Source organism: Podarcis muralis, chromosome 16 (assembly GCF_964188315.1).
Source record: "Podarcis muralis chromosome 16, rPodMur119.hap1.1, whole genome shotgun sequence".
Lineage (NCBI taxonomy): Eukaryota > Metazoa > Chordata > Lepidosauria > Squamata > Lacertidae > Podarcis > Podarcis muralis.
This window is the reverse complement of record NC_135670.1, coordinates 35792614-35816502: the sequence shown is the minus strand read 5'-3', so window position 1 is coordinate 35816502 and position 23889 is coordinate 35792614. Positions and strand designations below refer to the sequence as shown.

Below are 23889 nucleotides of genomic sequence, written 5' to 3'. Positions count from 1 at the left end.
CGTGCTTCTGAATACCAGCTGGCAGAAACTGCAGGTGGGGGGGGGGGGATGTTGTTGAGCTCAAGTTCTGTTTGTGGGTATCTGGTTGGCCAGTTTGGGAACTGAGAGTGCAGAACTAGATGGGCCATTGTTCAATCCACCACGCTCTTCCTATGTTCTTTTCTTCTTGGAGTTCTCTCTCTCTAATGAACCCACCTGGTCACCAGCATTATTCTTAAGACATTCAAAACAATGGCTGAACTGTACTTGACACATTCAGCACCCCTTGGCTCAGCCTATTTGGATAGCCTCTGAATCACACAATGGAAGCTAAATGATCCTTTCTGCGTTGCACCCTAGTGTAACCCCAAAGTAGTTTCATTGTCTCCACTGAAGTTACTACTGATTTGCACCCGGGGTTAAAAAGAGAGAAATGTCTTTCTTATTCAGAATTCCAAGGCATTTAAAATCAAGGCCCACATGCAGAACAAGCAAATCTTGATTTCATATGGTTCCTATGATTGAAGGTTTGCAACCCATTTGCCCCCGGAGTGGCAATTTCTCATGTAAATAGCTTGCACTGCAGGGTTTGGAACATGATATGATTTTACTTGTGGAAGAGAACCTAAGGGCTTGAGAATTAAGTCAGTCAGAAGTTGACTTTTCCTACTTTCTCGTCTGGTGGGGGGAGGGGAATAAGCACCAGTCTTTTTAATCTAATATGAGACAGATAAAAAACGGGGAGATCTTTGAACATCTTAAAGGAACAGAGTTCCTTTGTCCTAGTTCAAAAGAAAGAAGATAAAGACTCCGAGGCTTCAGACAGGTATGAACCAACGGATGCATTCTCCAACCTTGTTTCTCTCAGGGATCCCGAACCTTTTCCATCAGACGTACACCCCACTGAGTTCAGTGCAACTGACCTCTGAATAAATGTGCAAAGTTCAGCTGCATTATGAAAGCCCCGTCCACACTGCACGGCGGTGATCCTGAGCTGGCATTGCTACTTCTGCACCCACCCTGCCTTAACACCCCGATTTGTAAAATGAGGATAACAGTAACTTTACAAAAGGATTAGAAAACTCATGGACATTACGGATTTTGAACCCTTTAAGTGCTCTGTGGATTCTAAGTTTGCGTTTTTATTTATTTATTTTTATAGAGGCAGAACGTTTAGACAAACCAACTTATGTAAAATGATCAAAACGTTCCAAAGGTCACATCCATCCATCCATCCATGGATGAACCTTGTGTCTTGTTTATACACCTTGGAAAGAATATATCTAAAAATGCCAAGCATATAGGAGCAATTGCAACAGCAGACTTGTGATGCTAACAACAATGTTCTTCAACCTTGGAGGGAGCCAGTGACATGATACTAAAATGAAGAAAGTCTGGAGTATTGAGATGACGCTCAGGATAACATGTCTCCCAAAGACAAGTGAACAGAAGGTGGTTTGAGTTCTTCTGGTGAGCAACTTATTAATGAATCAAATTTCATCCATCCATTTATCTGAAGATTTGTCTACAAGCTCAACCTTCCAGACCACACCATATCCTTTTTACTAAGGAGTTAGCCATTACAACTAGGGATTCCACATACAGAAGCTGACGGGACTGGCAGCTGAAGTAGAACTTTACAGTTGTAGGGATAGGTGAATCTATCCATTTTGGACCTCTCAGTTTCTATCCCACCCCCAGTTTTCAGTTCAGTTCAGTTCATTTCTACAGGAATGTGCTATTATTATTATTATTATTATTATTATTATTATTATTATTAGTGGAACCTTGGGTTGTGGACGTAATCCGTGATGGAGGCATGTCCACAACCCGCAGCGTTCACATCCTGAAGTTGCACATCTGTGCAGGCCCCGGGGTGATTTGGCACTTCTGCGCATGTGCGAACGGCAAAACCCAGAAGTAACCCGTTCTGGTACTTCCAGGTTTCCTGCAGTCTGCAACCCGAAAACACGTAAACTGAAGCGGCCATAACATGAGGTATGACTGTATTATTATTACTGAAATCCTCATGAAAATACCAATATTTCAGCATGGAATTATCCAATTTTTTTGCTATGCAGTTTTGACCTACATACACATCCTTTTTGGTAAGCACTCCCCCACCACATGCAATTCATTATTCTATGCTGTTTTCACTAATAGATACATTTATAAAAAATCTGAAGTATCTGAAGAAGTGTATCTGAAGAAGTGTGCATGCACACGAAAGCTCATACCAAGAACTAACTTAGTTGGTCTTTAAGGTGCTACTGGAAGGAATTTTTTTTGTTTTGACTATGGCAGACCAACACGGCTACCTATCTGTAACCAGATACATTTATATGCACACTTTCCTTGTTTGGTTGGAGAAATGCGTCCCAAATTTTGGAGAAGCATGAATTTTGAAGGGTAGCTTTGTCTCATTTTGCATATTGGTCCAAGAAGTGCAAAACTGTCATTTTTTCTCATGCCAACAAAATTGAATTCCTCCCCAACCCTGAAATAAAGCTCAGTGCTTTAGTGACTGTTGAACTCAAAAACATGAAATATGACTTCCCAGCAACTGGGGGGTCGAGTATTGTTCCTCCTGGATCGGTCTAGCTCAGGGGTAGGCAACCTAAGGCCTGGGGGCCGGATGCGGCCCAGTCGCCTTCTCAATCCAGCCAGCGGATGGTCCGGGAATCAGCGTGTAGAATGCGTCCTTTTATTTAAAATGCATCTCTGGGTTATTTGTGGAGCCTACCTGGTGTTTTTATATGAGCAGAATGTGTGCTTTTATTTAAAATGCATCGCTGGGTTATTTGTGGGGCATAGGAATTTGTTCATTTTTTTTTCAAAATATAGCCCACCCCCCCGCAAGGTCTGAGGGACAGTGGATCGGCCCATGGCTGAAAAAGCTTGCTGACCCCTGGGCTAGCATCTAGTTTGCAATAGTGTCTTGCAGATTACCTTTTGTCGTCACAGTGGCAAGCATTTTTAAAATAAATACCGTATTTTTTGCTCTATAAGACTCACTTTTTCCCTCCTAAAAAGTAAGGGGAAATGTGTGTGGATCTTATGGAGCGAATGCAGGCTGCGCAGCAATCCCAGAAGCCAGAACAGCAAGAGGGATTGCTGCTTTCACTGCGCAGCGATCCCTCTTGCTGTTCTGGCTTCTGAGATTTTTTTTTCTTGCTTTCCTCCTCCAAAAATTAGGTGCGTCTTGTGGTCTGGTGCGTCTTATAGAGCGAAAAATATGGTAAATGCATTTTTTAAAAATGATTTTTTTCCCTGCAGGCATAATTGTGGGGGCACTATTTTTTTTTAAAACAACAACAACAACATTATTTTATGCTATCACAGCATCACAGTGTGGGGGCAGATAGGAACCATCAATAATTTTCAAAACATACTTTCATTTTTAATTTTTTTAAAAGATGCATTTGTGGGGGGAAGAGCTACATGCACCCCCCCCACACACACACTACATGTATGGTATGGACAAGCACACTCCCTATTCTAAGACACAGGTGCCCAGACCACCTGACTAAGCTGTAACTTCTTCATTGGGGTCAGTTCTCTCAATTGCCTCTTGCAAACTTTTTATGTGGGTGCTGCCCTGCCCCATTCTTAAAGCTCTCTCCCATTCCCATACATATTCACTTTGGGAAGGGATGAACGGTGGAATTTCCATGTAACTCTCCATCCCAGGCCGTTTCTGGAAGCCGCAGTTCCCAGGGAGCAATATGGCATATGGAGTGATCTACGTGCATATGCCAACAATACGAATGTGGTGGGCGAGTGGGGCCGACTCTAAAGCTTAATGAGAAAGTTCATAATTATTGACTCAGTTCAGAACTGAGCACGGGGAATATTGCTGATCACCAATGAAAAAACACAAGTACTCCGCAAACAGCTGTGCATTGATGATTTTAAAGAACAGGGGTGGGAGGCTGAGGGGGTTCAGTGGGGCCAGACCCCTGACTGACATTCAGAGTTTTTGCATGGCTGGAATGTCTCCTTGAACTCTTTCTTTCTTGCATGCAGGGAGCTGTGTGTTGAAATTAGCTTACCCTCCAACATGCGCGAAAGGACGTGGGTGGCGCTGTGGGTTAAACCACAGAGCCTAGGACTTGTCGATCAGAAGGTCGACGGTTCAAATTCCTGCGACGGGGTGAGCTCCCGTTCCTCGGTCCCTGCTCCTGCCAACCTAGCAGTTCGAAAGCACATCAAAGTGCAAGTAGATAAATAGGGACCGCTCCGGCGGGAAGGTAAACGGTGTTTCCGTGCACTGCTCTGGTTCGCCAGAAGCGGCTTAGTCATGCTGGCCACATGACCCTGAAGCTGTATGCTGGCTTCCTCGGCCAATAAAGCAAGATGAGCACCGCAACCCCAGAGTCGGCCACGACTGGACCTAATGTCAGGGGTCCCTTTACTTTTTTTACCAACATGTGCAGGTCAAAAACCAGGATGTGTGTTTTCCGCAATGCACTCCTGGGCGAGTCACATGACCTGTACATGATCACGGCCATAAAAAAGGGCTTTTTTCCCCAGGGCGAGATCACAGCGTGAGATTGTGCAAGATCACAACACCCCAAATGCCTGCCGTGCTCTCGTGTGACAAAACAGGCTGCCCCAGTTTTCCTGGGACAGTTGAGGGGTATGAACTAGCATACGGTGTGAAGATAAAATTTACATTCATCGCTCAACCCACTTTTGCCCCTGGCCCGAAGGGGTGATCTGAAAATATTTGTGGCCCTCAGAAGGTTTGCCGGAATGGAATGTGGCCCTTAGGCTGAAAAAGGTTTCCCACCTCTGTTTCGATACATAAAGACAGTTCCAAACTGAGGGAATTATCAGCTGTCGCGCCTGCCAGTGGAAAACAGAGGCTTTAGGTAGGCAACTGTGTATTAATGATGTTATAAACCACTAAGCCCCTTCTATTATAGCGTGCGATTGAAGGATTCCTTCCTTCCCCAATCAAGCAGGCCTTTCTCATTCCACAGCAAACACTTGGACCAGATTAAGCAGTGGGTGGGATCTTTGGAAATGGTTCTTTTTTCATTCCTTTAAAGGCATAGGGGGACTTAGAGGATCCCCTGGGGAATGAAATTATTTCATTCTGAAGAAACAAATACTTGTTTAGCCCAGACAGAGATTTCCCAGCACATTAAAGAAGATGAAATCTAAACAGTCCCTCCCAAAGGGAAGAGGGAATGCTAAGATGATAACTGACTCTTTTGAAGAAATATTGTACCCCTCATCCATAACTAACAGAGGATTAAGGGACATGATGATCCAGGGGGATGAATAGCCCTGGCGAGGCTGCCTAGAAAAAGTGGATTTTCCCCATCAAATTTGTTTTGAAATAAAAAGGAGATGTCAATCATTTTCATATAGCCAATACAAAGAGATTGATTTGGGTGCACAGAATTTTATACCTCACACATACTCATTAAAGTAAGGGAGGGGTGGTCATTATTTGTACAGGATGAGGAGAAATTACAGAGTGAAGATATTTACATTACACCAGGAGTGGGGAACCTTTGGTCCTTCGGAAGTCGCTGAGCTACAACTCTCATTAGGACCGGAAAGCAGGGGTTGATGGGAGTTGTAGTTCAGCAATATCTGCATTGTGTCTCCATGGTGTCCCTCTTAGGGCCAAAACAGATGTAGCAAACCCATGACAGGACCTCCCAATGCTGTCATTTTTTGAAACCTAAAAGAATCTTGAAATAATCTGAATTTGATCAGAGCAGCATCAGAGCAGCATTCAACTCAGGTGAAACCAAACACCCCCTGGATGACCCGAAAAGAGGACAAGACAAATTCACAGAGGGTAAGACTATGCATGATTGCTATGTTCTGCTTACATAGCTGGAAGCAGTAAGCCTGTGAACACTAGTTGTTGGGAATCACAGTTGGGGAAAGCACTGTTTCACTCAGGTCCTATTTCAGGCTTCCTATAGGTCAGGAATAGGCAAACTCCAGCCCTCCAGATGTTTGGGACTACAATTCCCATCATCCCTACCTAACAGGATGATGGGAATTGTAGTCCCAAACATCTGGAGGGCTGGAGTTTGCTTATGCCTGGCCTAAGCCTTCTGGCACCATAGCAAAAGTTTGTCCAAAATGACCTTGGGACCAATTGAGCTACAGTGTGCGAAAAACACATTTCTAGGAAAGGCGTACAATATTTTCTATGCTAGCAAGACGGTGCTTAATTTGCACAGCCTCTATAACAGTCCTGTCCCCCGCCAGATAAGAATAAGCAGGAAGCCTGTAGGACCTCGTGGAATTGCAAACTGCTTACATATATTTTAAGTGAGTTTTTAATATTTGTTCTCCAAGCAATTAATATGTGGGGAGCCTGTGGATAAACACATTAGCATTAAGTATAATCTGCTGCGGTTCTTTCCTTAATACAACACAGAATTAAAGAGCCATTAAAACATCATCAGAATGTTCCAACACATTAGCGAGACAGCAGATTGCAGTACACAATACAGATGTATTTGTTTAAGTTCCGAGGACAGCCTTGGCAATGAACTCCCATTGGCTAGGAGGGCGATCTGTGACTGAGCGGCTAGAAAAGAGAGTAGGCTGAAGAAAGAAGAAAATAGCCTTTCCTTTATGAAAGTCTTGGGGGTAGTTGAAGTGATAAGAACTGGTCTTTGCCTGCCCAAAGCTGAATCTCTAAGGGCACAGAGGAACATAGAAAGCTTCTTTTTAAGGAGTCAGAACAATCAAATACAGTATGGTCGACACCAGGAATGGGGAAGCTGTGGACCTTTTGTAGCTCTACCACTGAGCCACAGCTGTTCCCCATAGCTAGGAGTAAGGCCCATTGTGCACAGTACGGTATCATATCACATTAAAGAGTCATGGTTTTCCCCAAAGAATCCTGGAAGCTGTAGTTTGCTAAGGGTGCTCAGAGTGGTTAAAGGTAAAGGGACCCCTGACTATTAAGTCCAGTTGTGACCGACTCTGGGGTTGCAGCGCTCATCTCGCTTATTGGCTGAGGGAGCTGGCGTACAGCTTCCGGGTCATGTGGCCAGCATGACTAAGCCGCTTCTGGCGAACCAGAGCAGCACACGAAAACGCTGTTTACCTTCCCGCTGGAGCTGTACCTATTTATCTACTTGCACTTTGGCATTCTTTCAAACTGCTAGGTTGGCAGGAGCTGGGACCGAGCAACGGGAGTTCACCCGGTCATGGGGATTTGAACCGCCGACCTTCTGATCAGCAAGTCCTAGGCTCTGTGGTTTAACCCACAGCGCCACCTGCGTCCCCTCAGAGTGGTTAGGAGGATCCTACTCCCCTCACAAAGTTGGAATTCCCAGAGCAGTTGAACAATCAAACCGCTTCCCAGGGATATCTGGGAATTGTAGCTCTGGGGTAGGGAATGGGTTTCTTCATAACTATCAGCACTCTTAACATGCTATAGTTTCCAGGATTCTATGTGTGTTTTAAGTGGGATGATAATGGAGTGCAGATTGAGCCTTACTTCTGAGTAGGAATGGGTGAATCTGACAACTTTGAATCCACCCAGTTGCTTATTTTTCCAGTCTGAAGTTCTGTTCTCTGCATTTCCACACAGGTTTGTCATTTTTTAAATAAACAAAAGAATCACAATGAAAATTAATCTGCACTGAGTGCAAATTCTGACTAATATACACCCCCCCCAAAGCATTTCCCTCTAATAAAAGGCATTCCGTATGTCGTTTTCCATACAAAAAAAGCATCTTATTAGAGGGAAATGCTTTGAAAGTACCGTATTTGCACACTTTCCCCCATTATATGCATTTTTGTACACACTACTTGGTTGGAGAACTGCACAGTAAAAATTGGAGAAGTGGGAATTTTGAAGGATGGCAAAGATCCATTTTTATCCGCTGGTTCTCCTTCCTAATAGAAACTGGTTAGCTGCCAACTTTTGTTCTTGTGAAGTGCATCTAGCTCTTCCTTACATGCTTTCTTCCATTTTTCAGCTTCCATCTTGGGTAGTAACATAATTTCAGGGATTTCATTATCTCTTGTGAGGTAGGACAGTCTTAGTTGTGGTACACCTCTGTGCAGTTTGACTGTCCTCGCTTTGCATATTGTTTTGGAAAAATGCAGATTAGGTAAAGGGACCCTGACCATTAGGTCCAGTCGTGGCCAACTCTGGGGTTGAGCACTCATCTCGCTCTATAGGCCAAGGGAGCCGGCGTTTGTCCGCAGACAGTTTTTCTGGGTCATGTGGCCAGCATGACTAAGCCGCTTCTGGCGAACCAGAGCAGCGCATGGAAACGCCGTTTACCTTCCCGCCGGAGCGGTCCCTATTTATCTACTTGCACTTTGATTTATCTACTTGTGCTTTCGAACTGCTAGGTTGGCAGGAGCTGGGACCGAGCAACGGGAGCTCACCCCGTCACAGGGATTTGAACCGCGACCTTCTGATCCGCAAGCCCTAGGCTCTGTGGTTTAACCCACAGTGCCACCCGTGTCCCGCAGATTAGGTAGGTTCACTTTTAAAGGTGAACCGAATCAAAATTCTCACCCACCCCTACTTCTGAGTCAAACATGCATTATCTAGTAAACTAGTCAAATTGCAGGCATCCCTTATTTATTTATTTATTTATTGTTTGTTTGTTTGTTTGTTTGTTTCAAATCTGTAGCAGGGAAGGACAGGGAAAGAGGAATGATCACAGAAAGAACGAATGACTGGGAAAGAGAGTTTGGGGTCATGGTGGATAGCGTAATGAAAGCATTGATCCAGTGCATAGCAGCTGTGAAAAAATGTGAATTCCATTTCAGGGATCATTACAAAAGGGATCAAAAATAAAACTGCCAAATCATAATCCCTCTGTACAATTTTGTGGTGCGGCCACACTTTAATTATTGCACACAGTTCTGGCCAGGAGTGCGCAGGTCCCAAGATTCACCTTCTCTCTGTTATGTGTACATTAAAAAAAAATTCTGAACTGTTTTTACGGTAAGTTGCTCCGTGCTCTCTCCATTTCAACAGGTGCTCTGAGCTGCTCTGCATGTAACCAAGCTCTGCATTCTCCTTTCCCTGCAGTGGGGTATCAAAAAATGGCTATAACTCCCCCACACTTTGTAGGCACAGGATCCCCTGCCAAGTGGATTAAGCAAATAATGATCCTCTCCTTTGGGTTATTGTAGGGGGGTTTTTGTAGGAAAAATCAGTAGGAAAAACTAAGGAGATGAGAAACCTGTAAGAAACCTGGGAAACGTCAGACAAATTGAGCCAGGGCCTTTTATGTTAGATGATTTTCCTGTGTTATAAAAACGGGAAAAGTCACTTTTTAAAATAAATAAATAAATTATTTAATCATTTTTTCAATACAAACAACAACCGCACAAGACACAACCAAAACCATAATAACACTACTAACACAATTTGACAATTCAGATTGGAATACTGATATACCTATGACTACACCTTTTTAACAATATTTCCCCACCTCTCCTCCCCCTACGTCCCACCACTGTACGCCTTATCGCTTAAATATTCCTTCCAGATTTCTTCATATTTATCCATTCTTAATTTGCGTCGACATGCAATTCGTTTGTATGTAGTTAGTCTGTCCATATTATCAATCCATGTGCTCAATGGAATCTTTTTGCGGCTCTTCCAATTCATCAAAACAAGTTTTTTTGCTTCTAATTCACATTTTTTTCCTTGACTTCCCCCCATTTCTGCAAATACCCCTATCCACCCTGTGAAGGGAGAGAGAGAGCTGTAATTCTGAATTGTTTGTAAGGAAAAGTAATGATTGGGAAAGAAGCAGGACACCCCAAAAGTCTAACTCTGCCACTTATACTCTGCTCCCACAGACAAAACTCAAAGAACAATTCCCACGTGAATAGCAACTATTTATTGCAACATCCCTCCCCTAAATCACTGGAGTAAATGGAGTGCACTGATAAAATCACAGCGAGCTATTTAATCACAATGATTAAAAAGTAGCCTGTTTGTCAGAACTAAAGATCCAACCACCGGGGAGGCATGGGGAGGTCAGGGAAGTAGGGTTTATGAAAAAGAGGTTTTGAAATTATACGTGTTTATATGTATCGTTTGTTTTTGTATTGTGTATTGTTTTGTCTTTAATTTATGTTGGAAAACCAATAAAAAATTTATTAAAAAAAATAATAAAGATCCAACCACCAACAACCTCCCCTCTTAAATTCTGGAAATTTTCCAGTCAACTTAGTTTTTTGTCTCAGAAAATAGAATGAATGAATGGGCTGGGCATTGAACTTTAGAAAAACCAAAGTAACAGCTACTTGAAACACTGGAGACTCCCTGACCTGCCTCAACACGCCTTGTTAATGAGGTGACTTGGGAATGTGAATCTGCCCTGAACCACCCGATTCACCTCTGTTACTCAGGGTATACCCAGAGCTGAGGCATGTCTCCAGTTCTGGTCACTGGACCTCAAAAATTATATTATAAAACTGAAAAAGCGAGAGAAAAGGGCAACAAAAATGGTCCGGGGTCTATGAGAAGCATTTGCAGCTTTTGAGTTTAGGGGGGACCAGAAAGCTGGGCATAATAGGGACATGCAAAATTATGTGTGGCATGGATAAAGTGGACGAGATCTCTCTCTGCTTCTTACTGCTTGAATCTGAGATGTTCCAACAAAGCTGAGGAGGCAGCGATGCTTCTGAAGAGCAACAACTGGAAATCACAGGATCCCACCTGCAGTTTTTCCTCAGGGATCTGGTCGGCCATTGTGGGAACAGGGTGCTGGACTAGGTGGGCCACTGGCCTGATTCAGCAGAGCTCTACTTATGTTTTGGGTGGTGGGAGATACAAGGCAGACTAGAGGAGGTCCAAATGGCCTGCAGATGAGCAATGCAGCTGACTGCTACAAGATGCAGAGATGGCTGCCAGCTTGCCAACTTGCAGACTAGACCATGGGTAGGCAAACTAAGGCCCGGGAGCCGGATCCGGCCAAATGGCCTTCTAAATTTGGCCCACGGACGGTCTGGGAATCAGCATGTTTTTACATGAGTAGAATGTGTGCTTTTATTTGAAATGCATCACTGGGTTATTTGTGGGGCATAGGAATTCATTCATTTCTCCACCACCCCCAGAATATAGTCCAGCCCCCCCCACAAGGTCTGAGGGACAGTGGACTGCCCCCCTGCTGAAAAAGTTTGCTGACCCCTGGACTAGACAATTCATGAAGGATACGGCTGTCAATGGCTATCAGAGGCACTGTCAATGGAGACTGGTGGCCATTAGGACTGTAGAGCAGAAGAAAGGAGGAACCAACAATATGTGGATCAATCTCAGCTAATTCTGGGTTAGTCCCCATCCTCCTCCCTCCCATATTTAGCAAAGGCAACACTGAGGATGTATTCTGGTGTAGGGGATAGTTTTCCTAATCATGATGCTCCATTTTCCAATGTACCTTTCACACTAAGGCGCCTGGTGGTGTTGAGGAATTGTGGCTTTTTGACCAATACACATTGTGCTAAATTTCATTCACACTTTTAGGCGTGGTCATCGGACAACAGCACAACACCCCCCCAACCTTCCCACACAGGTGTGCTTCTTTCTCCCATGACTCACCCATGGAAATGGCAGGAAAGAACTCTATGCTGGCCTGCCACCCCAAATTTCATCACCTTACCCCTGCAATTTTCTGTGTTAATGTGGTTGCAGATGGATTTTTTCCATTAAGCAATTAACACGGGAATAAGCACAGGACATCTGCTAGATTTCCAGAAGTGGCTGTCAGGAGTGCGTGCAGGAGCCAGGCCCTGTGACTGGTAGGGCCTCGCAGGACTGGGACCTTCCTGAGTTTGGCCTGGAAGGGGAAGGCGTGGCCGCACAGGTGAGGCTTGACAGAAGACTCATAGCACCTGGTGGCAAGGGCCGGGAGGGGTATATAAGACCAGCATTACTCTCTGGCTCTTTGCCACAGCAACACACTACTCACCTAGCTGTGCCTTGGCTTCCTGACTCCTGGTTTCCTGACTCTTGGACTCTTGGCTTCCTGACCCCTGGACGGCTGACCCTGAACTGCTCTTTCCTGCTACCCTGGTCCCAACATACCAAGCCGTGACTCCGACTGCCTATAACCCGGACCATGACAGTGGATTTTAGATGTGAAAGCTCAAATATAATGTGGAAATCAACAGTTTAGGAAATTGAACAAACTGCTGTGTAAATGCAGCCTAACACAAAGGGAGAGGAGGTGGCTGACAGATAGTGCCACCCCCTGGAGCAAAGCAGGTGACAATTGGCTGGGGAAGAGTGAAGGAAGGCTATTTCCCTCATGTTCTGCTGTTTCATGTCCCCATGTGGCTTGCGCCCGGGGAGAACAGCCTTTGCTGGGGTAGACTAGCCTTTGGTCAGCTCCAGCTGGGCTCTACTTATACTGTATTATGTTGAGAGGCTCACTGCCTATGCTGAGACCAGAGCAAATGCCTCAGTTTACCCCTTTGTAGAATCTTGCAACTATCGATTTACACCGCACCTAAAGCAATGTCTTCTCTCTCTCTCTCTCTCTCTCTCTCTCTCTCTCTCTCCCTGTTGCCTTGGGCTGGGAGCCATCTCCAGTGCGTCAAGGTTCACGCCTCTGCCATGCATAACTAATTTCAAATCTTATTTAGCATCAAGTCTCAGAATTAAGAAGCTAAGTGACAGCTGTTTAATTAACTCCTTAAGCTGATTAGACAGCATTACCGCCATCCCCCCAAGGAAGAGTTTATATCTGTCAAGAGAGCCGAAGGGCCGTGTTAATGCTTCTGTTTAAATTTAGTAAGCTTCTAAACCAATATATTCTAAAATGTTTGACATCCTCAAGGAGGTGGACAGATTCAGACATCCCCCCCTCCCTCTGACATCAACAGAAGCTGCTCTGCAATTGGACAAACAGCTGCATGCGCTGGAAGTTGGAGACTGAAAACAAACGAGGACTGTGTTTGCAATGGATCTCATTTATTTAGTGTGAACGTATTATCTTTGATTAGATTGGATTAGCAGATTATTACAGATTAGGCAGGAGCATACACCCAGTGGGCAAAGCTCTCTCTCCCCCCCATATACCTTGTTGTCAAGACAAAGGCATATTTGCAGGGGGTTTAAATGTTTGAATCTGGAGTCATCCCCCCATGCCTCCTTTCTGGCCCTTGGGAGTCTCCCCAGGAACACCCTTCACTGACCACTGGCCCTGATCCACACCCCTGAGCGCTTTTGCCTTGCTCTTTAACTACGATAATAAGAGCAGCTCCGCCACCTTTATTATGATGCTTATTATTCGTTACTAAATTTATATACTGTCCTTCATCCGAGGAGCGCAGGGTGGCTGCTTACCTTTAGAAATACAAGGTGTGGTGGCACAGGAGAGGGCTTTTTCTGGCTGAGATATCTCAGTCAGTAGAGCACAAGACTCTTTAATCTCAGGGTTCGAGCCCCACGCTGGCAGAAAGATTCCTTCCAACACTACAATTCTGTGATTCTGTGGCAGCCTGTACATTATGGAATTCTCTCCTGAGAGATGTGCTGTAGCATCTTCACTGTGCAACTTCCACCATATACTAAAGACACACCTCTTTAGCCTGGCCTCTGAAGAGTTTGATATCCCGCTTTATCACTACCTGAAGGAGTCTCAAAGCGGACAACAATCTCCTTTCCCTTCTTCCCCCACAACAAACACTCTGTGAGGTGAGTGGGGCTGAGAGACTTCAGAGAAGTGTGACTAGCCCAAGGTCACCCAGCAGCTGCATGTGGAGGAACGGAGACACGAACCCGGTTCCCCAGATTACGAGACTACCGCTCTTAACCACTACACTACACCGGCTCTGACAGTTAAAGCCCTGTCATTTGTGGGACGCACATCTTTTGCTGATCCTAGATGGCTTTGTTGTGTTTGGAATGGCTACACTGTTTTACTTGTTCCTTACAACTGTATATAGGACTGTTGGAACTCACCTGGACACCTTGGGGTAAATGGTGGTTAAGAAATCTTATAAAGGAAACAAAAATAATCACGTCTCTTGCTTGGCTGGATGGAGGTGTTTGCATTCAGTTGCAGAAACAGGTGGATTTTGCATGTCTGGCATGCACTTGTTCCTCTGCCTCCAATTGGCTCTGGGCCCCCCCACCATGACCCCACCTCCCCCATCCTGAAAGCTGCCCACAAGGTTTAGAACAAAAATGGGAGTAAGTCACCATAGGACACAATGGGACTTGAAGACATTCTGTAGCTCTCAGAGGTAACTGTATCATGGGAATGACATTTCTGCCCCCCCCCCCCCGGTAAAAACAAAGCTGGGGTCCTCAGACTGCCATGTGTATTTTTCATTTTGTTTTATACATTTGTATTTCCCCAAGAATTTTAAAGACTATCCCTTAAAAGCTAGCATGGAAAGAGGATGAGACAGACTTAGCCCCATCCCATGTGAAACTGGACTGAACTGGACAATAGATTGTTGAATTATGTTTCTCCCAGTTTCTTAAAAGTTCATTCTTCACATTTCCACAACAGTTTACTTAAAAAAACAACAACCAGAAACCCTTATGACAATTTATTAGCATTTTAATGCATTTTTCCTTATATAAACACATTTTTGCTAAGGAATTCTCCTGTATGTAAGTCACACAAATATATGCATCTTTGTGCACACATTATCCCAATAGATGCATTGCTGTACACAAAACTTGGCTGGAAAACTGCATTGCAAAATTCAGAGAATTCTGATAAGAGCAAATTTCAGAGAATTCTGATAAGAGCAAATTTCAAAGGATGGCTATGTTTCAGAAAGTGGGAATTGAGTAGGTTCATCTTTAAATGTGAACTGAACTGAATTTCTTCTGCCATCACTAATCCATCCTTAGATGCTTCTCCCTCTTGCTGTCACTCCCATTTCTCCCTACCACACACATTTCCTAATATATGCATTTTTTTAAAAAAAATGCTTTGGGTGGATGTCTAAATTGTAAAATTTGTATAATAATTTTGAAGGATGCTGGTGCTACAGTTCCCATATTGTTTTGTACAGTGCCGATTTGATTAATTTGCCTTCAAATAAATGCAAACTAAATTGAATATCTCCCTTCCCTTCTGATTTATTATTTGGCTTTTGAATGTCAGCACCCTGCTTTTCTCACAGAGACCCAAACAGAATAATATTATAAATAATGAAACACTGGGCAGACAAAAACTTTCCTTCTCTTCGTATTAATATTCTCAAACTCTGCAGGCCCCTTTGATGTTCAGTGTATCTCCTTTTGCGCTTTTATCCTTCCTGAGATCCTTCTTCCAGCTTCATTTATTGCTGTGTAGTTTTAATGGGATTGTTTTATTGTGCATTTTAATCATGAATGTTTATATTTTAATGTTTTAATGGGATTCTTTCATTGCATATTTTAAATATGGATGTTTATATTTTAATATTAGCATAACCGGGTCTTTCTAAATACTTCATGAACTGCTTAGAAGCCTGTTTTGTAGTGTTGTGCACCAGATCCAGCTGAATCCTGGAACCAGAACCAAACTGGGTTGTTTCACATTGATCCAGGAATCGATCTGATTGGGTCGAGGTAGCCCCAGATCAAATCATGTCCATTTGGAAAGATCCAGGTACGTCAAAAGGTGAGAAGCCATCTGGTGGGGAGGAACAGACCTCTGGAACGAATTAAGTTCGTAACCCGAGGTACTGTAAAATTCTGCCCCATTGGAAAGCTTCTCCTAGGAGTCTATTGCTCTAAACTTACGTTATTGGTGGTGGGTAACAAATACAAAGGTATGCGGGTGGCGCTGTGGGTTAAACCACTGTGCTGCTTGGGCTTGCTGATCAAAAGGTGGGCAGTTCGAATCCCCATGGCGGGGTGAGCTCCCGTTGCTCGGTCCCAGCTCCTGCCAACCTAGCAGTTCAAAAGCATATCAAAATGCAAGTAGATAAATAGGTACCGCTCCGGCGGGAAGGTAAACACCGTTTCCGTGCACTGTTCTGGTTTCACCAGAAGCAGCTTAGTCATGCTGACCACATGACCTGGAAAAACTGTCTATGAACAAACGTCTGCTCCCTCGGCCAATAAAGTGAGATGAGCAGTGCAACCCCAGAGTCGTTCACGACTGGACTTAATTGTCAGGAGTCCCTTTACCCTTTACTTAACAAATGCAAACCGATTATATTCTAAAGAAAGAAGGGAGGGGAGGACTGCCTTTCATTTGGCCACCCAGCTTTTTAATCGCTTTGATGCTGAATGACTGGAGGCTGTGTTTATTTGCTGCTCCATGTGAGCATTGCAATGCATGATCTTACGGGTTGTCAACAGTATGGTGGCGACTGAGGCCAGCAAATGTCTTCCATGAACGTGGAGTACTTCTCAAAGTCAGACAACCACCTCACTTCTGAAGGAGGCAGGTTGACAGGCCTGATTCCTCTGAGGAATCACTAATTAATTTCCAGGCATCAAGCCGTGATTCTGAACGCTCCATATCGTGCACCTGTAATTGCAGGTTCTTAGCAGAGTTCTTCCTCTGATAACCAAGAAGTGCTTGCATTTTAGGATTGCTTCACTGGATTTCTTCCCCGTCCAAGCACCTGCTAAGCTTCCAATAAACTAGCCAAAAGTGCTTTTCAACATTACTGTAAGGAAGACAGTGGGGAATACATGACCGATTTGTCAAAAGCAAAAAATACCCCAACAATCCCCAAGCAGATATGACCTAAAGGTCCGCAGATATACGGCTGTATCTGATAGCAGTGAATTGCAGAAGCCGCTAGGAACATGTCGTGGAAAATTAGCAAATCCCCATCAAAATTTCACACACACGGCTGGTGTAAGCAGCTCCCCAGAGTGATGGGTTGGCAGGCGGGTTCTTTTGATTTGCAGGCCTCACGGTTAACTGAACCAAACGCGAAAGCTGAACACCCTCAGGGCTGGTGCAGTCGGTGCGTAGAGGAAGCGAGGCGGGAGGGAGAGATGTCAGATAGTTTAAAGGGTTTTCCAGCTACAAAATGAACGCTTTTAGCGGACAACTTCAAAGGAGGGCTCCCAAAGCTAGCCCTGGCGGTGCAATTGAGCAGAGTATACGTTTGCCACTTAATCAGTGTCTAGCAATGCCAGAAGGGCTGGAGCCAAGTTCAGCAGTATTTCTCTTTGAGCACCATTGGTGCTTCAGAGAGTCTGCTACTGATCGGCCAAACACACGGGTTTCGTCAGGCTGAAAATGGCATTGGAAGCAAACCTTCTCCCATGCTTTTTGTGGTCGTGACTGACCTCAAATGGCTGCAATCCCCTCTCAATCTCCCCTCTAGCTATAATGAGCTAAAGAAAATGTTTAAAAACACTTTTGTTAAAAAACCAGGAGCTTTCTTATTGGGTATAGTGGGTAGAGAAAAACTGAGATAAGATAAAATATCGTTCTTATAGGCAACAACTGCGGCAAGACTTTTGTTAGCCCAAAGATGGAAACAACAGGAGCTACCAACAAAAGAAGAGTGGCAGATGAAGCTGATGGACTTTGCAGAACCGGCGAAACTGACGGGAAGAATCTGGAACCAGCGAGACCAAGCATTCAAAGCTCTGGAATAAATTTATATCATATTTGAAAGACAACTGTAAGCAATTGACATCATTAGCAGGGTTATCTGAAGATTTGTAAGATGAAACTGCTACCTATTCAGGTTGAGTAATATAATATTTTAGGTAATGATATAACAAGGATACGGGTGGTGCTGTGGTGTAAACCACTGAGCCTTGGGCTTGCCAATCGGAAGGTTGGTGGTTCGAATCCCCGCGAGGAGCTGGGACCGTTGTTTGGTCCCAGCTCCTGCCAACCTAGCAGTTCGAAAGCACGTCAAAGTGCAAGCAGATAAATAGGTACTGCTCTGGCGGGAAGTTAAATGGCATTTCCGTGCACTGCTCTGGTTTCAGTGTTCCATTGCACCAGAAGCGGCTTAGTCATGCTGGCCACATGACCCAGAAAAACTGTCTGCGGACAAATGTCGGCTCCCTCAGCCAATAAAGTGAGATGAGCGCCGCAACCCCAGAGTCATTTGTGACTGGACTTAACTGTCATGGGTCCTTTACCTTTTTTTTATAACAAGGAAAGGAAACGAAGCGAAATGTAAAGATGCAAAGTTTATTTTTGTGAACCATCAGACGGGAGGGAGGGAAGCCGTTAGGCTCAGTTGAGCCAAAGAGATAAAACAAGAGGATATGATGTTACGTAATGTGATTATATGTAAAACCAATAAAAATTATTATTACAGTGGTACCTCAGGTTACAGACGCTTCAGGTTACAGAATCCGCTAACCCAGAAATAGTACCTCAGGTTAAGAACTTTGCTTCAGAATGAAAACAGAAATCGTGCTCTGGCGGTGCAGCAGCAGCGGGAGGCCCCATTAGCTAAAGAACAGTTTCAGGTTAAGAACGGACCTCTGGAATGAATTAAGTACTTAACCCAAGGTACCACTGTATTATTTAAAAAATATCCCCTCTAGCTATTTTGATACGGGTTGGGCCCAGCACCACTGGGCAGTTGCCAAGGGCCCAAGGGCTAAGAAAGGGGCCCCTGCCTACTCTGCTGTGGCCCCCAAATGACAACCACAGCCCACCAGGAATAGCATTTTTCTTAGTGCTTGAGCCTGGACAGCCCTGGCTGAACCTCAAGGAAATGCTTGGATGCGACTTGGAACACCCCCAGCAAGGGAAGATCAACTTAGCCTGAACTGAGTATAACTGCCCATTTAAAGATCACTGCTAGGTTGTGCCCTTGAAGAACTGCTCTCTTTCCTCTACCCTTCGCCTTGCGTGTCTTGTCTTTTAACTGTGTAAACCCAATAGCAGCATCTCCCCCCCCCCCCATTTTTATTGGTGTGAACCAATTTGGGAGATTGTAACTGTCTGAAAACTGCAATAAGATACAGATATTGTTGATGATGGTGGTGATGAGGCCCTCCACGCTCTAGTCCAGGGGTCAGCAACCTTTTTCAGCAGGGGGCTGGTCCACCATCCCTCAGACCTTGTGGGGGGCCAGACTATATTTTGGGGGAAAAATAAATGAACGAATTCCTATGCCCCACAAATAACCCAGAGATGCATTTTAAATAAAAGGGCACATTCTACTCATGTAAAAACATGCTGATTCCCAGACCGTCCATGGGCTGGATTGAGAAGGCGATTGGGCCGGATCTGGCCCACAGGCCTTAGGTTGCCTACCCGTGTTCTAGTCTGAAGCAATGCTTCTTGGATGAAAAAGAAGGGAGAGAGGAAGGGAGGGATGGAGAAATAAGGTTATTATCAACACAAAAGTAATGAGCTTGTGGACTAGAAGCCTTGTTTTTGTGAAGATTGGGGCTGAGGATTGCTGATATTAAGAAAATGTATGCATGGGGGGGGGGGAGTTGCTTTTCCACAAAATCTGGGTCATGCCAATTACTGCTGAACACTCTCTCTCTCTCTCTCTCTCTCTCTCTCTCTCTCTCACACACACACACACACACGCACACACCCCTTTTCTTCCCTTCTATGTTAGCTGCTCTGGAAAACAATAATTTTCTGAAAAGCAGGCTGCAAACACTGTATACCAAAGAAGCAGCCTCTCCCACTCCTATTATGCAGCTCTTTAATTTATTTTATTTCTGTTTGTGCCCCCGACAAGACTTCATTGACGGGTGTGATAATTACCCAAAGAGCACAGCCAATTCGCTGTCAACTTGGCCGCTGTTCAGCAACAGATTTGTTGAATGATGTATTTTTTTATATTTTTAAAAATAATCTTTATTGCCAGTTCTTAGGCCAGGAGCCCCACAGTGGGTTTAGGTCTTAACTGCCGACATACTCCTAGCTGAAAGGAAGCTGTTGCCTCAGACATTTGAGGGCCAAGCCTGGAAGCAGCACTTGGAATTAGAAGCCACCTCTGAGTATCAACATGATGAAGATGTTTGTGGCAGGCTTCTCCCCTGCCAAGCGAGACTTCCCGTTCCCCCCTTTTGAATCATGCACAAATTGGTTTAATCACAATCCCTCCAGCCTCACCTCAGAACATATCACTGGAACTTCTGTCTGACACAGATTTCATCTTCTCTCTCCCCCCTCTACCCTTCTCTCCGTGTTCCCATGAGGGATAAAGGTTAACGTTGTTAGGGGTTATTCAGAAAGGCATGGTTCTTCTATTTCATTACCCTGTCCCCATAAGGAACATCAGGTTCGATTCTGTCAATTGGTGGGTGGATGAGCTCATAAGTCCATAATAGCACCCAGCATCCCGTTCTCACAGTGGCCTTCCCAGATGGCTCTGGGAAGCCCGCAAGCGGGATCTGAGTCAGAGGCAGATTTAGGGGAGCACAACTGGGCGTGGAGTCTTGGGGAGGTGGAGGGGCACCAAATGATGGTGTTGCTGAAATTTGAGACCCCAAGATCTGCCCCTGCCTGAGTGCAACAGCCCTGCTCCCACTGGAGATTCCCATCAACTTGTATTCAGAGGTCTACTGCCTCTGTCAGTGGAGGCCACCAACTTGGGCAGCTTTGAAAAAAGATTAGACAAATGCATGGAGGAGATGACTACCAACTACGATGTCTCTGCTCTGCTCCCACTGTCAGAAGCAGAATACATCTGAATGCGAGTTACTGGGAGCCACACGTTGTGAGAGTTGCTGTTGCAATGCTTGGAGTACTGCAATGTGCTCTACGTGGGGCTACCGTTGAAGGTGACACAGAAACTGCAACTAATCCAGAATGCGGCAGCTAGACTGGTGACTGGAAGCGACTGCAGAGACCACATAAAACCAGTCTCGAAAGACCTACATTGGCTCCCAGTATGTTTCCAAGCACAATTTGAAGTGTTGGTGTTGACCTTTAAAGCCCTAAACGGCCTCGGCCCAGGATACCTGAAGGAGCGTCTCCATCCCCATTGTTCTGCCCGGACACTGAGGTCCAGCTTCAAGGGCCTTCTGGTGGTTCTCTCCCTGTGAGAAGTTAAGTAACAGGTAACCAGGCAGAGGGCCTTCTCAGTAGTGGCACCCACCCTGTGGAACGCCCTCCCTTGAGATGTCAAGGAAATAAACAACTACAGTGGAACCTTATTTTTCGAACGTAATCCGTTCTGGAAGACTGTTCGACTTCTGAAATGTTCAAAAACCGAAAACTAAAAACAGAAGCTTCAATGCAATAGGGAAACTCAAAATGGAAGCCATGTGGCATGTTCGGCTCCCGAAAATTGTTTGAAAACCGAAGCAGTTACTTTTGGGTTTTCAGCGTTCGAAAGACGAAACATGCATCAACAGAGAGAGTCAACAACCAAGGTTCCACTGTATCTGAGTTTTAGAAGACATCTGAAGGCAACCCTGTCTAGGGAAGTTTTTAATGTTTGATGTTTTAGCATGTTTTTAATATTCTGTTGGGGGCCGCCCAGAGTGGCTGGGGAAACCCAGCCAGATGGGTGGGGGATAAATAATGATAATCATAATCATAATCATAACCACACTCAGGTCCGTTTTGCGATCTTCCCATAGGTGTCTAGATGGCAACTGTGAAAACAGGCTACTGGACTAGAACCTGTTTGAATAATACTCTTCTTATGCTCTTATTCAGAATTTAAAAATGCTGTGATTTTTAAAAATAGAATTGTAATATTCTTTGGTTGTCTTTTAATGGTTTTTGTTTCAATTGTCTGAGGGGTTGTTATTGTACAGTTTTGTATGTTATTGTAAACCTCTATAAGGGTCATTGGGTCCTCCTACACAGATTAAAAATTCCATAAATGAACAACAAAGAAAACATGATTATACCTCAGATGCATACGCAGAAATAAACACACACAGAGACCTCTTGATTGCGAGGTATAAAAAGGTAACTACAACAAATACTCTAGAAGAAGTGCCACATTTTTCTAATTCAGTCACAAATATATCCAAGATTCGGCCATTGAAACGTGTCATGAATTTTGCCTCTCCAATAGTGAAGGCCGCAAACGGCATCCTTAGTGATGTTTTCCTCAAGACATTGTAAAATATAATACAAGGTATATGAAGAATCACCTCTTCCCACGTGCCTAAACTCAGACCCTGAGATCTTCCAAGACTGGAGATGGGGGGAGAAATATGATTTAGTTCGCAATGAACTACAATTCCCAGAGTTCCCTGGGAAGAGGGACTGATTGTCCAGCCACAGTTGGAGCTCTGTGAGGGGTTTCCTATCAACTTTCAGCACCCTTAACCAACTGCAGCTCTTAGGATTCTTTGCAGGAAGCCATGGTTGTTTAAAGGTGGCACCACATAGTGCTGTAAATGTATTGGGTGAATGTGGCCTGAGTTCTGAATAGAGCTGAGAGAGTAAGTGGGAAAGAGTGTCACTCTTTCAACTTCCTTCTTTAGGCGCTTCTCATAAAGAGAAAAAGCTAACCACTCTCAGTACCTCATGACCAAAGGGCAATGGCACGTATAGGGTGTGGGGGGTGCGGGCTCAGAGGTTTTGCAGACACCAGGGGAAGACCTCAACAGCATCGTTATCTCCATGGGCGACACTCCCAACAACGCCTGTGTTGATGTATCTGAACAGGCTTAGAAACAGTTGCTATCATTTAAATTGAAATATAACACTTCTGCCCACACCAGAGAAGACTGTGATCACGTGACCTAAGCACCTGCTCAGTCCAGTCCAGGTGCTTACTGCAGATGGAGAAGTCTCTCAGCCCCACTCACCTCACAGAATGTTTGTTGTAGGGGAGGAAGGAAAACGAGAATGTTAGCTGCTTTGAGACTCCTTCGGGTAGTGATAAAGTGGGACATCAAATCCAAACTACTACTACTACTACTACTACTACTACTACTACTCTTCTTCTTCTTCTTCTTCTTCTTCTTCTTCTTCTTCTTCTTCTTCTTCGTTTCAGGCATTCAAACTTCTAGGGGAAACAGGAAGTGTGAGTGAATCACACATCAAGACCCATCTTCTTCCTCCTTAAGTTTCTTCACTTTCATGCCAGAGTTTTACCAGTAAAGGTAAAGGTAAAGGTACCCCTGCCCGTACGGGCCAGTCTTGACAGACTCTAGGGTTGTGCGCCCATCTCACTCAAGAGGCTGGGGGCCAGCGCTGTCCGGAGACACTTCCGGGTCACGTGGCCAGCGTAACGCCGTTTACCTTCCCGCTAGTAAGCGGTCCCTATTTATCTACTTGCACCCGGTAGTGCTTTCGAACTGCTAGGTTGGCAGGTGCTGGGACCGAACAACGGGAGCGCACCCCGCCGCGGGGATTCGAACCGCCGACCTTTCGATCGGCAAGCCCTAGGTGCTGAGGCTTTTACCCACAGCGCCACCCGCGTCCAGACTGGCTTCCAAATAGAGGATTCCTTTATTTTTGTTATTAAATCCCCTGCCACTTATATATTCTGCCTTTCTTCCACCACAGCAACCCAAGTGATTATATATGTGGTTCCCAGGTGGTCACTCATCACAGATCCAGACATACTTTGCCGAACAGCAATGTGGTGGCCTCAGGTGGCTTCAGACCATATCCCAGGAACACCCTATCCTCTGCAAAGTAGAGTTTGTGGCCATCAGTTAATGAATAATGAACTTTAGAGGACCATTGCTGGTGGGAGTAGGGCTCTGCACCAGATCAGGCTGGAGCTGGTATAACAAACTGAGTTGGGTCAACCCAGGTCAGCTGGATTGGGCTGAGACAGCTCTGTATGGCCCCAGGTTTCATTGTTCCACCCAGAAGCGATCTGGGGGTGTAAAAAGGTGAGACGGTCAGGTGACGGCAGAGGTGGAAATTTAGAAAGAGAGGCAGAAGGCCTTTGATGGGTCTGCTTGACCATAGTGTTTCCTGCACAGAACACATTGTATCTCCTTCTTCCCCTGCCATCTCAACCACATTTAAATAGGGTTTAAACCACTAACTAAATGTTATGGCTAGCCCCCAAATCAATTTGGGGCCAGGATCCAGGTCAGGCCAG

At 44.8% G+C, this 23889-nt stretch overlaps 1 protein-coding gene across 2 annotated transcripts in view; it reads right to left on the bottom strand.

Moving 5' to 3' along the window:
• LOC114586644 (transmembrane protein 132D-like) overlaps positions 1–23889 on the bottom strand; it is a 455854-nt gene that overhangs the window by 55399 nt on the left and 376566 nt on the right. The gene's annotated exons all lie outside the window — the stretch shown is intronic.